Here is a 16,743-nt window from a genome sequence, read left to right on the forward strand (position 1 = left end):
TGGAGGTAATGTACACATAACTTGGTAACTGACCACATTTAGGAGGCAGGGAGGAGATCCACAGACAATATTTATAGCTTAGAAAACCATGAACAGAAATAGCCACGACAGGAAAAGCCAGTTGAGTGCCATGAGGCAGGAGATGAGACAAAGGAAGAGTTCAGTGTGGATTCTTACTGAGCACAGGGCACCTGTAACGTATTCAGGAGGCATTCAACAGGATATTGGAAATCAGTCTAACATTTAGGAGAGGAGGCTTTAATCCTAGCAATGGTAGAGTTGCTTAGGGCCAACTCTTCTGCTGAGAATAACCAGAAAAGCTGGGGAAGCAGTTTTTTCAAAATCTCTCTGAAGGCATCAGAGGACTGACTGCCAAAGCAGTGAGGAGTTGCGGACCCAAGTCCTAGGAGAAGGGGGTAAGCCAAGAAAAGTGAGTCTAACATTTGGAGCCACTTTTCCTCTCAAGGAGATTGTTAGTTCTAAAAGCAGAAGCTGAGAAGCCAAGTAGAGCTCTCAGTAAACAAGGCTAGGAGGAGAAAATAGTTGAGGGCTTACCAAAAAGGAAGAACCCTGAAACCTGTACCAGGTTTTTATGTGGGGTCCAGGAGGGCTATGACTGTACAGTAGGAATCAAGGTGAAGCTCTTCTAAAGCCCAGCTTTGAATCTTACAAATCCTTGACTGGGCTTTCTAGTGCTTCTAGCCTAGAGCTGCCTGCCAAAAGCAAAAGTAAATTCCAATAGAAAACATTCATCCAAAAATAGCTAAGCATGAAAAGACAAAACATGCTCAGAGACATTTTCAGAGACAGACCTATAATAGAAATCCCAGAGGATTCAGATAATGGAGTTATCAGACCTATGTTTTAAAATAGCGATGATTAAGGACTTAGGGGAATTAAAATAGAGAATTTCAGATTCTCAAATTAAACATTTGAGAACCAAAATTTATAGTATCTGTTACTAACAAGTCAATGGATAAATTTAATAATGGATTAGACATGACTGAAAAGAGAATTAGTGAGCCAGAAGATAGAGCAGAAAAGTATCCAGGCTGAAATAGAGTCAAAAGAATGAAGAACACAGAAAAGAACATAAAAAACATATGGGATATGAGGAATAGGTTTTATAGACATAATTGTAGCTAGAAGGAGAGGAGAGAGATTGGAGCAGTGTTAGAAGATAAAATGGCTGAGAATTTCCCAAACTCAAATTTCCCAAATCAAGCTACAGTTTCAAGAAGCACCACGAACTCCAAGCATGTCCAAACAAAACAAAACAAAACAAAACAAAACCTCCCTTAAACAATTAAAAAAATAAATCTACAGGCCTTGGGGTGCCTAGATGGCTCAGTTGGTTAAGTGACCAACTTGACTTCTGCTCAGGTTGTGATCTCATTGTTCGTGAGATGGAGCCCCGAGTCAGGTGCCATGCTGAGTGTGGATGCTTGGGATTCTCTCACCCTCTCTCTCTGCCTCTTCCCTGCTCATGCTCGCTCTCTCTCTCTCTCTCTCTCTCTCTCTCTCTCAAAATAAACAATAAAAATCTACAGGCCTCTTGTGCATTTTTAAATTGACATCTAAATTTTTTAATAACTTAATTAGTGGCAAGGATGTAATTTCTAATACAAATATTGATCCTTTCCAACGAAATTGTTGTATTGCTCTTTTAAATGTATCCAGTGGTATCTATCATGATTTGATGCTACCATCCATTAAAAAAATACATAGCAAAACTTTTCATTAACACTAAGAAATTTCAGATTCTTACTTTTGCTCCCTGAACACATACTACCATTCCAACACTTGCCCCTAAATTCTACCCCGTTAGAATGTTTTTGTGCTTGAAAGACTTATCGATCAATTTATCATACTTCTTTGTAACAAAAATATGTAATACAAATATAATTGACTATTTTTAATGTTTATTTTTGAGAGAGAGGGCACGTACGAGGGAGCAAGTGTGGGAGGGGCAGAGAGAGAGGGAGAGAGAATCCCAAGCAGGCTCTGGGCTATTAGCATGGAGCCTGATGCAGGACTCCATCCGGCAAACTATGAGATCATGACCTGGGCCAAAATCAAGAGCCAGATGCTTAACTGACTGGGCCACCCAGGCGCCCCTATAACTGACTTTTAAAAAATATCCCATAACCATAAGGCTCTGTGAAAATTTTGTTTTGGATTGACATAATTAGTAGTATACATTCAATCAAAGCAGCAAAATATACCAGAAAATGTCATAATTATTAAATATAAAAAGTGAAATTTTATTAGAAATTCCTGTCTTAAAGAGCTAGATGGGCTTGTATATTTATTGCTTATTAATAAATTATCTTGAAACTTAGCACCTTTAGGTAACAAACATTTATTATTTCACAGTTTCTGAGGGTCAGAAATCTGAAGGCTTAACTGGGTGGTCCTGACTCCGGATCCCATGAGGTAGCAATCTATCGGCAGTGGCTACGGTCATTCAAATCTTGATGGGGACAAGTTAACCACTTCCAAAGTCACTTACAAGGCTATTGGCAGGAGGCTTCAGTTCCTTGCCATATGGGCCTCCTCAAAATGTTACGACACAGAAGCTGGCATTCTCCAGAGTGAATAATCCGAGAAAGAATGACTGAGACAGAGGCATGGTATCTTTTTACAACTTTACTGAGATACAATTCACATCCCATACAAGTCTCCCAAGTGAAGTGTACAATTCAATGGCATTTAGCATATTCACAGAGTTGTGCGTCCATCACCACTGTCAATTTTAAAACATTTTCATTACTCCCAAAGAAATTTTACACTCCATCCTCTCAAATTCCCTAGCTCTAGGCAACCAATTTTCTACTTTCTGTCTCTATAGGTTTGCCTGTTAATGGACATTTCATGAAACTGGAATTACGCAATGTATGGTTCTTTGTGACTAGCTTCTTTCACTTCACATAATAGTTACAATGGTCATCATGCTATGGTATATATCAGTACTTTGTTTCTTTTTATGGTTGAATAATATTTCACTGTATGGTTATATCTCATTTATCCATTTATCAGCTGATTTGGGTTGTTTCCACTTTTTGACTATTATGTATGAACATTCATGTACAAGTTTTTGTGTGCATACGTGTTTTCATTTTCCTTAAGTATATATACCTAAAAGAGAAATTAGTGAGTATTTATACCCAGTACATACATTACTGGTCATATGGTAATTCCATGTTTTATCATTTGAAAATTGCCATACTGTTTTTCAAAGTGGTTACACCATTTTACATTCTCAGTAACATCGTATGAGAGTTCCATTTTCTTCACAGAGTCATCAATACTTATTTTTTTTATTATTACAGTGATCCTAGTGGATATGAAGTAACATCTCATGTTTTTTTTGTTTATTTATGTTTAATTTTTTTTACTGTTTATTTATTTTTGAGAGACAAATCATGAGCAGGGGAAGGGCAGAGAGAGAGGGAGACACAGAATCAGAAGCAGGCTCCAGGCTCCAAGCTGTCAGCACAGAGCCTGACACAGGGCTGAAACCCACGAACCATGAGATCATGACCTGAGCCAAAGTCAGATGCTTAACCAACTGAGCCACCCAGGTGCCCCTATTTATTTATTTTTAGAGAGAGAGAGAGAGCCATTGTGAATGGAGTAGGGGTGGAGAGAGAATTCCAAGCAGGCTCCATGCTGTCAGCTTGGAGCCCAACATGTGGCTCATGAGCATGTGTGCAAGCAAGTAAGGGAGGAGCTGAGAGGGAGAGAGAATCCCAAGCAGGCCCCACGCTCAAACCCAGGACCATGACTCAAGCCAAAACCAAGAGTTAGACACCCAACCCACCAAGCCACCCACACACCCCAAGGCACAATAGGTTTTAAATTTGATGATGGTTATTTGTGTTTTTGGAGTAATATCTAAGAAACCATCGCCTATCCAAAGTTGTAAAGACACCTATGTGAGAATGGTACTTTTTTAAAATTCAAAATCTGAAATAAAAATGGAGTCATTAAAAATTTAAACACATTATAAACATCAAAAGAGGATATACAAACAACGGTATGTTAATAACACTGAAAAAGTAAATGAAAAACTCCTAGAAAATATAACTTAAAAATAACACAAGGAGAAATAGAATTGGATATTCCTATAACTAGTAAAAACAATAAATCAGAAAGCTTCCCACAAATTCCATTTGCCTTCATTAGTGAAATTTCTGGTCTTCGTAGATTCTTCCAGAGAATTTTAAAAAGGAGGATATACTCCAACTCATTTTATGGTAAGCATAATCTTGATACAAAACCCAGTAGAGAAAGGAAAATTACAGGCAAAGTCATTCATGAATATAGTTGAGAAAACCATGAGTGGGAGTCAGATGGAGTAAGCACATTCCTCCTGTCTCTCCCACTGAATGCAGCTGTAAAACCTAGCCAGAATGCATGGAGCAGAAGCTATTTGAGGACTCTGAAAAGTAAATAGTGGCAGACAAGTTGGGGAAGAAGACCAAAATATGAAGCACTGAACTGGCAATGAATTCACCATTTTTTATCCTCTGGTTCTCCTGCCACTTGGTCTCAGACTCGGGTGCAGTTATGAAAGTGCATGGCAGGCAGAGTAAGCTAAGCAAAGCTCTAGCTTCCTGGTGGAGAACCAAAAAGAAGAACCCCAGAGACCTGAATAGTACAAGGGAGATCGTAGAGAAGGAGCACCTTGGAGAAGTGGCCCTATAAAATTGCTCACAAACTCCTGGGCTCAGCCCTGACCTGTACTTAGGTCTGGTCTTAATCAGTAGGTAAGACTTTGAGAACTGCACTTTCCACCATCCAAGTCCCAGGCTGTCCACTGGGTAGCACACATGTGGACTAGATCTGAACACCATTGCAAAGTGAGAAAATTAAAATGAAATTCTAACCACAGTCCACAAGACTGGTTTGGAACTTACAGCCTGAATCTAATTAGGTCAATTGCATACTAATAAAAAATAACATTCTTCATATGATTTAAACAAGAGCCAGAGTCTCCTAGCTTAACACTCAAAATGTTTAAGATACATTCTTAAACTTGGCAGATGAATAATTACTTGGCATACGAGTAACTAAGGAAAATCTTAACTCACAAATAAAGACAGTCAACATGTGTCAATATTAAGATGACTTAGATGTTGGACTCATGTGACAAAGACTTTAAAGCAACCATTTTAAAAATGCCCTAACAATTGTAAACATCCTTGGAACAAATGGAAAACTTGGAAGATTCAGTAAGGAAATAGAAAATATAGTGAATAACAAAATGGAAATGCTAGAACTGGAAAATAAGAAAGCCCAGAAGTTAAAAACTCACTGGATGTATCCCAAAGCAGTATGGAGATGACAAAGGGAAGAGTCTGTGAACATAAAGATGAGTAAACATTAGTCTAAACAATAGTGAGGGGGGAAAAAACCTGAAAAGATCCCAGGGAACCTGTGGAACAATAAAAAAAAAAAAAAAAAGTCCAGCATTTGTTCCATTAGACTTCCAGAAATAGAGAAAGAGTGCAGAGCTGGAAAAATGCTTGAAGTAATAACAGCTGAAAACTTCCCAAATTTGGCAAAAGACATAAATCTACATATTCAAAAGGTTCTGTGAACTCCAAACAAGATAAAGCCAAAGAATTTTATACCCATACACATCATAGTAAAACTGCTGAAAACTAAAGAAAATAAATCTTCCATGTGGTCAGACAAAAATAATACATTCTGGCAGAGAAGCAATGATTTGAATGAATGCTGAATTCTCATCAGAAACCATGAAGGCAAGAAGGGGGTGGCACAATATTTTTAAGGTGTTGAAAAAAGGAACTATCAAGCCAGAATTTTCTATCCAGCAAAAATAACCTCCAGTAATGAAGACAAAATAAAGACATTCTCAGAAGGAGGAAAAGTGAGAGCATTCGTGGCCAGTTGACACGCTCTGAAAGAATGGCTAAAGGAAGTTTTTCAGAGGAAAGGGAAATGAAAGCTAGAACATCAAGAATGAAGGAAGAGTGAAAAAATGATAAATATCTGGGTAAATATAATAGACCATTCTTTTTCTTTTGAGTTCTTTAAAATATGCTTGATATTTAGAAGCAAAGAAAAAAAATAGAACAGTGTCTGATGGGGTTTTCAATGTGTGTAGATGTAACATATAAGACAACTATAATATAAAGGGGGAGGGTAAAGGGACCTATATGGAGTAAAGTTTTTGATATTTCACTTGAAGTAGTTAAATATTAATTTTAAATAGACTATGAAGTTCAGTATGGATACTGTAATCCCTAGAACCACTAAAAACTTTATACAAAGAGATATTATCAAAACACAATATATTAAAATGGAATGCTAAAATATATTCAAATAACCCCAAAGAAGGTGGGAAAGAAAGGAGAGGAATGAAAAAGAGGGGCAAAATGGAAAATAAATAATAAAATGGAAGCCCTATATCCAAACATATCAATAAGTCATTAAACTTTTTTTTTTAATGTTCATTTATTTATTTTTAGAGAGAGTTTGGGGGAGAGAGTCTGTACCATCAGCACAGAGACTGACTCAGGACTTAATCTCATGAACCATGAGATCATGACCTGAGCTGAAATCCAGAGTCAGATGCGTAACCAACTGAGCCACTCAGGCATCCCTAAATATAACTGTTTTCAACAAACCAATACAGGGGCGCCTGGGTGGCTCAGTTAGTTAAACATCTCACTCTGGATTTCAGCTCAGGTCATGATCTCATGGTTCATGGATTCAAGCCCTGCATGGGGCCCTGCTTGGGATTTTCTCTCCATCTCTCTCTCTTCCCCCTCCCTGCTAGTGTGCTCTTTCTCTCAAAAATAAATAAACATTAAAAATAAATAAACACACCAATATAAAAATCAGAGTTTGTTAGAATAACAAGACACGAACCAATTATAGTCTGTCTATAAGAAACTTCAAGATAATGAATGATATAGATAGGTCAAAAGGGAAAGGATGGAAAAAAGATCTACCATGCAAACACTAATATCAGACAAAGGAGACTCAAAACAAGGAAAGTAACAGGGATAAAGGCATATATTATCCGATGATAAAAGGGTCAGTTCACCAAGAAAACACTAAAATCCTAAATGTATATGTAAGTAACAACAATTACCTCAAAATACATGAAGAACAGAACCAAAAAGAAAAACACACAAATCCACAATTATAGTTGGGGACTTCAATACTAATAGAAAGAAGTAATAGAAAGAAAATCAAGGATATAGAAGGACTGAACAATTGACATTTATAGGACACTCTATTCAGTAATAGCTAAATATGTGTTTTTTCCCAAGTGCATATGGGACATTCACCAAGACAGACATATTTGGGGTCATAAAACAAACTACAACCTGGGGTGCTTGGGTGGCTCAGTTGGTTAAACGTCCGACTTCAGCTCAGGTCACGATCTCACGGTTCGTGGGTTTGAGCCCTGTGTTGGGCTCTCTGTGCTGACAGCTCAGAGCCTGGAGCCTGCTTCGGATTTTATGTCTGCCTCTCTCTCTCTCTGCCCCTACCCAACTCATGCTCTGTCTCTCTCTCTCCCAAAAATAAATAAACATTAAAAAAATTTAAAAACAAACTACAAAAACAAAAAAAATTGGGAAAATACAGTGACCATAATGAAACTAAAGTAGATGTGATGAACAGAAAGATACTAAGAAAATTCCAAAACTTTGGAAATTAAACAAAACACTTCTTTTTTTTCATAATGCATAGAAATTATTTATTTATTTATTTATTTATTTATTTATTTATTTATTTATTTTTATTTTAACTTGTTTCATTTTTTAGTTTTTAAAATTTACATCCAAATTAGTTAGCATATAGTGCAACAATGATTTCAGGAGTAGATTCCTTAGTGCCCCTTACCCGATTAGCCCATCCCCCCTCCCACAACCCCTCCAGTAACCCTCAGTTTGTTCTCCATATTTATGCGTCTCTTGTGTTTTGTCCCTCTCCCTGTTTTTATATTAGTTTTGTTTCCCTTCCCTTATGTTCATCTGTTTTGTCTCGTAAAGTCCTCATATGAATGAAGTCATATGATTTTTGTCTTTCTCTGACTAATTTCACTTAGCATAATACCCTCCAGTTCTATCCATGTAGTTGCAAATGGCAAGATTTCATTCTTTTTGATTGCCGAGTAATACTCCACTGTATATACATGTGTGTGTGTGTGTGTGTGTGTGTGTGTGTGTGTGTGTATATATATATATATACACATGTGTGTGTATATACATGTGTGTGTGTGTATATATATATATATACACACACACCACATCTTCTTTATCCATTCATTCGTCGATGGACTTTTGGGCTCTTTCCATACTTTGGCAGATAGTGCTGCTATAAACATGGGGGTGCATGTGTCCCTTCGAAACAGCACACCTGTATCCCGTGGATAAATGCCTAGCAGTGCAATTGCTGGGTCGTAGGGTAGTTCTATTTTTAGTTTTTTGAGGAACCTCCATACTGTTTTCCAGAGTGGCTGCACCAGCTTGCATTCCCATAAACAAAACACTTCTAAATAATCCATGAGTCAAAAAGTCTGTAGGGAAATTAGAAAATATTTTCACCTGAGTGAATGAAAATACAAATATAAAGTTTTCAGGATGTAAAGTAGTTTTAGAGAAAAGTTATTAGTATTAAATTCTGGTATTAGAAAAGAAGAAATGTCTTAAGTAAATAATCTAAGCTTTCACTTTAAGCAACTAGAAATAGAGCAAAGTAAACCCAAAGGAAGCAGTAGGAAAGAAATGATAAAGAGCATAAATCAATAAAATTGAAAACAGAAAAATAGAGAAAATTAATGAAATCAAAATCTGGTTCTTTGAAAAAATAATAAAATAAATCTCTAGCAAGACTGAAGATACAAATTACATGCAATACTCTGCAACATTAAAAGGATAATAACAGGATGTTATAAACAACTGCACGTAAATTTGACAACATAAGTGAAATGGACAAATACTTGAAAGCCACAAACTACCAAAACTCACCAAAGATGAAATGGGTAATCTGCACAGTCATATGACCACTTAAGAAATGGTCACCTCCCGAGGGAAAAAAATATCTCCAGATCTACCTAGTATTGTCAGCCAAATATTTAAGGAAGTAACACCAGTTCTAAGCAATGTCTCCCGAAAAAGAGAGAGAAACAGAGACAGAGAAAAGGGAGCACTCCTCAACTCATTTTATGAGGCAAGCATTGCTCTGATACTAAAACTAGACAAAGGGAGTACAAAAAGAAAACTATAAATCAATATCTCCCAAGGACAGGGATGCAAAAATCCCCCGACAGAATACAGTCCCTGACTTAATGCTGGCTCAGTGTATAGTTTTTCAACTTTATGATGGTGCAAAAGCAATACTCATTCAGTAGAAACTGTTTGAATTTTGATCTTTTCTCAGGCTAGCGATACAACACTCCCTTGTGATGGTAGCTCCAGATCACAAGAGTAGACAACAAATATACTTAGAATGATTCTGTACCTATACAACCAATCTGTTTGTCACTTTCAGTACAGTATTCAATAAATTACATGAGATATTCAATACTTTATTATAAAATAGGCTTTGTGTTAGATGACTTTTTCCAACTGTAGACTCATGTAAATGAGCCTGTTTAAGTTAGGCCAGGTTAAGCTATGATGTTTGGTAGGTTAATTGTATTAAAGGCATTTTTGACATGAGTTGTTGTCAACTTACAATGGGTTTATCAGGACATGACCTCACTGTAAGTCGAGAAAGATCTGTATTAGCAAGTTGAATCTATCAACATGTAAAAAAACAGTATATGATGACAAAATGGAGTTTATCTCAGGATGCAAGCTGGTTCAATATTTGAAAAACAAATCAATGTGGGGTGCCTGGGTGGATCAGTCAGTTAAGTGTCCCGCTTGGGCTCAGGTCATGATCTCATGGTCTGTGAGTTCAAGCCCCAGGTCAGGCTCTGTGCTGACAGCTTAGAACCTGGAGTCTGCTTCAATTTTGTGTTTCCCTTGCCCTCTGCCCCTCCCCTGCTCTCTCTCTCTCTCAAAAGTGAACATTAAAAATTTTTTTAAAAAGAAAAGAAAAACAAATCAATGTAATCCACCACACTCAAAGTCTAATGAAGAAAAATCACATAATTCACACAGAAAAAAATTTGACAGATTTCAACATCTACTTATTATAGAGTCTCATCTATGAAAAACCTATCATGTTAATGATAAATTTGGCATATTAATGGTGAAAGGCTGAATGCTCTTCCCCTAAGATCAGTGACAAGTTAAGGATATTCCCTTACCACTCCTATTCAATTTTGCACTGGAAGTCCTAGCCAGTAAAGTAAGATAAGAAAAAGAAATAAAAGGCGGTGGGTGGGGGGATGGGTGAAATAGGAAGGGGATTGAAGAGTACACTTATTGTGATGAACACTGAATAATGTATAGAGTTCTTGAATCACTATATTATATATCTGAAGCTAATATAACACTGTATGGTTTTTCAAAGAATTTTAAGTAACATTTATTTATTTTTGAGACACAGAGAGAAACAGAGCATGAGTGGGGAGGGGCAGAGAGAGAAGGAGACACAGAATCTGAAGCAGGCTCTGAGCTATCAGCACAGGGCCCCACACGGGGCTCGAATCCACAAACTGTGAGATCATGACCTGAGCCGAATTTGGATGCTCAACCGACTGAGCCACCCAGGCGCCCCATAACACTGTATGTTAACTGTACTAGAATTAAAATTTTAAAAGAGTATGCAGAGGAAGGAATGAAGTTGTCCCTATAATTGTCTATACAGAAAATTTCAAGAAATCTGCAAAAAAACCTCCTAAAATTAATAAGTGAGTTTGACTAAGTTGCAAGATACATGGTCAACACACAAAAATCAATCATATTTCTCCATACTAGCAATGTATAGTTAGAAACTAAAAATGTTTAAATACCATTTACGGTTAGTTCCCTATGATAATTTTACAAGTAAAATAAAAATGAGCGAATATATAGTAAATGGAATCCAGCACTATATAGAGGGAATTCTATAGTTACTGAGTCTAGTAATTATATAAAAACATACAGTATTTTATATAAAAGTATGTCATATGTTGGGGCACCTGGGTGGCTCAGTCAGTTAAGCGTCTGACTTTGGCTCAGGTCATGATCTCGCGGTCCATCAGTTCAAGGCCCACATCGGGCCCTGTGCTGACAGCTCAGAGCCTGGAGCCTGTTTCAGATTCTGTGTCTCCCTCTCTCTCTGCCCCTCCCCCACTCATGCTCTGTCTCTCTCTGTCTCAAAAATAAATAAACATTAAAAAAAAAAAGTATGTCATATGTCATAGCCAAGTTAGGTTTATACCAGGAATGGATGAATGGTTTTGCGTTGACAAATTAATAAAAGTGACTTGTCCTTATTAATAAAGGAGACAACTTGTGTTCATTTCACTAGATGCAGCAAAAGTATTTGATAACATTCAATATCACAATAAAAACTCTTAGTAAATTTGGAATAAAGGCAATTTCCTTAAAGAGATAGAAAGTCATTACACATAATATAATTGTGTATTTGGAAAGTATAGCAGTACCTACAAATATATTTTTAAAAATTTTTTTACATATTCTGGATACAAGTTCTTTGCCAGATAGGTGACTGGCAAATATTTCTTTCACTATGTAGCTTGTCTTTTCATCCTCTTAACAGTATCTTTCCTGGAGCAAAAGTTTTTCATTTTGATGAGGTCCAATTTATTATCAATTTTTTAAATGGATCATGCTTTCAATGTCATATCTAGGAAATCTTTGCTTAATCCCAGGTTACAAATATTTTCTCCTATGTTTTCCTCTAAAGTTTTGTAGTTTTGCTTTTTACACTTAGAGCTATGATTCATATTAGTGGAGAGAAGATATTTACCACATGTACAACTGATAAAGGGCTCACATCCAGAATATATAAAGATGTCCTAGAAGTTGCTAAATACAAAGTCAACATACAAAACCCAGCTGTATTTCTATACATATTCAACTATGAAAAGAGGAAATTAATTTTTATTTATTTATTTTAAATTTTTTTCAATATATGAATTTTATTGTCAACTTGGTTTCCATACAACACCCAGTGCTCATCCCATAAGGTGCCCTCCTCAATACCCATTACCCACCCTCCCCTCCCTCCCACCCCCCATCAACACTCAGTTTGTTCTCAGTTTTTAAGAGTCTCTTATGCTTTGGCTCTCTTCCACTCTAACCTCTTTTTTTTTTTTTCCCTTCCCCTCCCCCATGGGTTTCTGTTAAGTTTCTCAGGATCCACATAAGAGTGAAACCATATGGTATCTGTCTTTCTCTGTATGGCTTATTTCACTTAGCATCACACTCTCCAGTTCCATCCACGTTGCTACAAAGGGCCATACTTCATTCTTTCTCATTGCCACGTAGTACTCCATTGTGTATATAAACCACAATTTCTTTATCCATTCATCAGTTGATGGACATTTAGGCTCTTTCCACAATTTGGCTATTGTTGAGAGTGCTGCTATAAACATTGGGGTACAAGTGCCCCTATGCATCAGTACTCCTGTATCCCTTGGGTAAATTCCTAGCAGTGGTATTGCTGGGTCATAGGGTAGGTCTATTTTTAATTTTTTGAGGAACCTCCACACTGTTTTCCAGAGCGGCTGCACCAATTTGCATTCCCACCAACAGTGCAAGAGGGTTCCCGTTTCTCCACATCCTCTCCAGCATCTATAGTCTCCTGATTTGTTCATTTTGGCCACTCTGACTGGCATGAGGTGATATCTGAGTGTGGTTTTGATTTGTATTTCCCTGATGAGGAGCGATGTTGAGCATCTTTTCATGTGCCTGTTGGTCATCTGGATGTCTTCTTTAGAGAAGTGTAGGAAATTAATTTTTAAAAGGATACTATAAAGTATACATACATGCATGTGTACAAATTTTTAAATGTCAGGTAGAATAAATCTAAAAAAAGTATGTGACACCTCTACAAAGTAAAGAATAAAACTTTAAGGGAAATTAAAGAAGACTCTCCAAAGTAGAGACATATACCATGTTCATGAATTTTAAAAATTGATATTGTAAATATATCAAATTTCCCTAAATTGATCTCTAAGTTTAGCACAATCACAACCAAAATCCCAACAGGTTTTCTGTGGATCCTAATGGTCTAATTCTACTAAACTGTGGAGGATGTGATAGAGCTTTGGTAATGTCAGTAACTGCTGACTGTGGTATTGGCATAAGATCAGAAGAATAGACCACTGAAATAAGAGAGCTCATAAACACATTTCTGTCTATGGACACGTGATTTACAACAAAGGTGGCACTGCAGAGAAGTGGAAAATTGGCACTGGGGTAGTTATATATCCATATGAGAACTTTGTAACCCCGAGGTAAAGAATGATTTCTCCAAGTATCAAAGAGCAGTAACAAAAAAGGAGAAGACAAATCAGGCTAATCACAATTAAAACGTACCATTAAGAGTGAAAAGACAAGCCACAGAGGCAAAGAAGATATTTACCATATGTGTAACTGATAAAGGGCTCATATCCAGAATATATTAAGAATTCCAACAAGTCAATAAAGAAGACAGAAAAAAGAAATGAAGACTTCACAGAAGAGGAATTCCACATGGACAATAAACATGAAAAGACGCTTAACCTAATTATCCAACTAAGAGAATGCAAATTAAAAACCACACTGAAATACCACTTAATATCCATTGGCTAGGATTTTAAAAAGTCTGACCAATAGCAAGTATTGGCAAGCCTGTAAAGCAACAGGACTTCTCATATACTGCTAATGGCAATGTTAATTAACAATCACTTTGCAAAAATAATCTGGCATTATCTTACAAATAAGACAGTAATTCCACTCCTAGGTGTATGCCCTAGACAAACTTGGTACATGTGCACCAAGATACACTCACAAGAACAGCACTGTAATTGTAATGGCCCAAACTGGAAACGACCCACATGTCCATCAACAGGAAACTAGATAAGGAAAATGACATATTCATATAAAATATCATACAGACGTGAAACGGATGGAACTAAACCTACATACAACAACATGGATAAATTATAAAACATAATTTTGAATGAAAGAAGCCAGACACAAGATAATTCATACTGTACAATTTTCTTGTGAAGTTCAAAAACAGTCTGACCTAATCTATACTTCAGAAATGCCTATTTAGATAACAAAACTATATAGAAAACCCAGGAACACATTATCATAAAGGTCAGAGGGGAGAGAAGAGATTATAATCTGGAAAGGGGCTAGATAGCTTTTGAGGTATTGGCAATACTCTATTTCTAGCACTCAATAGTGGTTACAAGGATATTTACAGTAACTCATTAAGCTACACGGTCATGCATCATTGCTTTTCTGCATGCGTTGTATTCACAATAAGAAGGGTTATTGAGCACGTGTCTTATTTCTTGGTAAGTGTTCTAACTTACATGTGATGTGTTTACTTTGTTCAAAGATGTAACACTGATCTTTCGGAAGTAAACGTGGAATGTTTTATGTCATCCTTTAAATGGTGTAAAATACGCAACTAGACATGGGATGATGGAGCTTCTTCTCAGGAATGCGAGAGGTGAAGATGTAGAGTAGACATGCTTGGTAGCAGGTATTTTATAAAATACTTTTAACAAATCTTGGACATTCTAATTCTAAAATAAATGGGTAGGTAGGAAAGCATAGACTTGCCATGAGTCTGTGGCCTAAATGAAATAGTACACTATGACTGTCAGTGTTGCTGAGCCACACTGTGTGTTTTGTCCTCACAGGACACTTCCTCAGGAAGAATGCTTTCTCTGAGAACAGTGGCATGCAGAAGAGGAAAGGTTATTAAGCAATTGTCATAAAATAAACCCATGAAAAGATGCTTAATATCATTAGCCATCAGGGAAATGTAAATCACAACCACAATGAGATGCCACTTTGCTCCCACCAAGGTGACTATGTTTGGAAAGAAAGATAATAAGAAGTGTCCACGAGGACGTGGAGAATTTGAAACGGTCATACATTGGAAGTGGGAATGTAAAATGATGCATCTGCTTTGAAAACAGTCTGGCAGTTTCTCAAATAATTGAACATAGAGTTACCATATGATCTAACAATTCCACTCTGAGGTGTATATCCAACAGAAATGAAAACATATGTGAACACGAAAACTTGTACATGAATGTTCACAGAGCATTCTTCATACTAGCTGAGAAGTGGAAACAACTCAGATGTCCATCAGTTAACTGATAAATGAGTAAATAAAATGTGGTCTATCCATACAGTAGAATGTTACTCAGCCATAAAAAAGGAATGATGTACTGGTATATGCTATGACATAGATGAACCTTGAAAACATTAGGCTAAGTGAAAGAAGCCAGTGAAAAAGTCATATATTGGGACACCTGGGGCTCAGTCGATTAAGCATCTAACTTGATCTCAGCTCAGCTCTTGATCTCAGGGTCGTGAGTTCATGCCTCGCGTTGGTCTCCACGCTGGGCATGGAGCCTACTTAAAAAAAAAAGTCACATATTGTACGATTCCATTTATATGAAATGTGTAGGACAGGCTAATCCATAGAGACAGAAAGGAGACTAGTGGTTGCCTAGGGCTGGGAAGATGAGGGAGTTAGAAGTGACAGCAAAGAGGTTCCAGGCTTCTTTTGGGGGTAATGAGAATGTCATAAAATTGTGACAATGATTGTACAACTCTGTGAATATCTAAGAGTCACTGAATTGTACACTTTGGTTGAATTGTATGGTATGTGAATAATATCTCAATAAAGCTTTTCAAAATATGTCATCATTCCATCATGCTATTTAATATTTCTGAACAACCTAACTTGGACAAAACACCCCAGTTTTTAGTATTTTTTTAACCTTTATTTATTTTTGAGGGATTGAGAGAGAGAAAGAAAGAGAGAGTGCACCGAGCAGGGGAGGGACAGAGAGAGAGGGAGTCACAGAATCTGAAGCAGCCTCTAGGCTCTGAGCTGTCAGCACAGAGCCCGTCGCGGGGCTTGAACACACAAACGTCAAGTTCGTGACCTGAGCCGAAGTCAGATGCTTAACCGACTGAGCCATCCAGGTGACCCCAAACACACCCAGTTTTTAACACCAGACTTCACACCTTAATAAAAACACTGGATAAATAGGAGAAAAATACAACAAACTCTTTGGATATTGGTGTCTTGATGAAAGGAGGAGGCTTCACTGATGCTTCCCTGACATCAGTTTATACCCTTGTGTGGCATCATGAGGCAGTACATCCTAGGAAGATGTGGGTAAAGTGTGTGTGTGTGTGTGTGTGTGTGTGTGTGTGTGTGTGTGTGTGTGTAAGGTGTTGAAAGAATAATTTTGAAAGGGAAGGTGGGAAAAGAGAACTAGAATGAAATCTCCACCACAGGTATATTCTTAGGTAGATTCATTTTAGGAAAAAAGTTGAAGATCTGAAAACTGATGCCCTAAAAATTGTACATGTCTGAATTTCCCTTGGAAAGACTTCATGTGCCCGAGTTTGAAGACCAGAGTTGTCGTTCAAAAGTCTAGTCTTTCAAGACCACAATCTCTGCTACGAATTGCTGAAGTTTCCCTTGTGGCTAAAGCCGAGAATTTGACTCTACATTCAGCTCTGCCAGCCTCCTCAGGGTAGTAAGCTTCAAATGTTTCAGCCTTATGGTCTAATTTTAAGGTGGGAAGGGGTTAGGAAAGAAGGAAGA

The sequence above is a fragment of the Acinonyx jubatus genome, chromosome D4 (assembly GCF_027475565.1).
Source record: "Acinonyx jubatus isolate Ajub_Pintada_27869175 chromosome D4, VMU_Ajub_asm_v1.0, whole genome shotgun sequence".
Classification (NCBI taxonomy): domain Eukaryota; kingdom Metazoa; phylum Chordata; class Mammalia; order Carnivora; family Felidae; genus Acinonyx; species Acinonyx jubatus.